Source organism: Anopheles funestus (genome assembly GCF_943734845.2).
Source record: "Anopheles funestus chromosome X unlocalized genomic scaffold, idAnoFuneDA-416_04 X_unloc_22, whole genome shotgun sequence".
Lineage (NCBI taxonomy): Eukaryota > Metazoa > Arthropoda > Insecta > Diptera > Culicidae > Anopheles > Anopheles funestus.
In genome coordinates, this window is record NW_026045146.1 from 193165 (window position 1) to 195000 (window position 1836).

General features: G+C 48.1%; 1 non-coding gene across 1 annotated transcript; it reads left to right on the forward strand.

Moving 5' to 3' along the window:
• The first annotated feature begins 1275 nt into the window (after positions 1 to 1275).
• On the forward strand, positions 1276 to 1433 carry LOC125773085 (5.8S ribosomal RNA). The gene has a single exon (XR_007419889.1). It is a non-coding gene; the product is annotated as a 5.8S ribosomal RNA (ribosomal RNA).
• The last annotated feature ends 403 nt before the right edge of the window (positions 1434 to 1836 follow it).

Genomic DNA, 1836 nt, shown 5'->3' on the forward strand with positions numbered 1-1836 from the left:
ATAGCTCGATCCGATCCAAGCACATGAGTTGACTGCGGCGCCAGGTTAACCAATGTGCTAGATTCTATTTGGCCAGTAGAATCTTGTGTCTTATGCGATTTGATACCAAGACACCAGAACGAAAGTTAGTTGAAGAGTTATTAAACTCTTATGAAGTATGGTTGTGCAATCACAACTTATGACTTTAACCTATAAAGTGGATATGGACTTGCAATTATAACATGGAATCTCTACACACCCCATGAGCTCGATCCAATCCACGCACACGAGTTGCCTGAGTAGCGACAGGTATACCGATGTGCAATACGTATCCGGCCACGGCACGGAACGAACGGGAACTGTGGTGCAGACATACAAAGAGTTAAGCCTACTAGTCATTAACTCTAAGGACGGGGCCATGGGGCGGTACGCAAAGGATACGGATGAGCGAGTATGCAGGCCCAATACTCAATAGCTCGATCCGATCCAAGCACATGAGTTGACTGCGGCGCCAGGTTAACCAATGTGCTAGATTCTATTTGGCCAGTAGAATCTTGTGTCTTACGCGATTTGATACCAAGACACCAGAACGAAAGTTAGTTGAAGAGTGATTAAACTCTTATGAAGAATGGTTGTGCAATCACAACTTATGACTTTAACCTATAAAGTGGATATGGACTATCAATTATAACATGGGGCACACACCATGTTCTCGATCCAATCCACGCACACGAGTTGCCTGAGTAGCGACAGGTATACCGATGTGCAATACGTATCCGGCCATAGGCACGGAACGAACAGGAACTGTGGTGCAGACATACAAGGGCCATGGGGCGGTACGCAAAGGATACGGATGAGCGAGTATGCAGGCCCAATACTCAATAGCTCGATCCGATCCAAGCACATGAGTTGACTGCGGCGTCAGGTTAACCGATGTGCAATACGTATCCGGCCATAGGCACGGAACGAACAGGAACTGTGGTGCAGACATACAAGGGCCATGGGGCGGTACGCAAAGGATACGGATGAGCGAGTATGCAGGCCCAATACTCAATAGCTCGATCCGATCCAAGCACATGAGTTGACTGCGGCGCCAGGTTAACCGATGTGCTAAGAGAGTTGTTCCTGGGCCTTCAAAGTGACTTCAAAACTATCTTAGCGAATGGTGGCCATGGGCGTAGACATGAGCCACAAGTCACAAGGCCTGGGACTATTGGGTAATAAAGACAACTTAGTCAGAAAGTTAGTCTTTGGACGTACCACCGGGATTGTGTTACATTGGGAACCTTACTATAAAACCCTAGGCAGGGGATCACTCGGCTCATGGATCGATGAAGACCGCAGCTAAATGCGCGTCACAATGTGAACTGCAGGACACATGAACACCGATAAGTTGAACGCATATTGCGCGTCGGACGATTAAACCCGGCCGATGCACACATTCTTGAGTGCCTATCAATTCCTTGATATACAACAAACCAAACTTCAGGGTGGAGCGTGCCACAATAGAACACTATGGCGAGCAGCCCGTCTAGTGTCGTGGGGGAAACACGCTTCCACACTGTGCATAATGGCGTGCTCGGGACCTTTGTTGGGACCGCAGGGCGCTGAAAGTAAAGGGGTGAACCGCATAAATCGCACGCACGTAAACGCGCACACACACAAATAGAGTGAGACGTATCGTAGGATACCGCTAAGAGTACGTTGTGAAACATGGGGAAATTCAATCGAAAACCTCTTTGATGTCCAAGAATTCGTTGACCGTATCCGTCGTAATACTGGATCAACGTGCTTGGGGGAAAACGTCAAAGGGTTTTATAATAGTGGTGCATGATTAACCCATCGATGCCCGAGGGG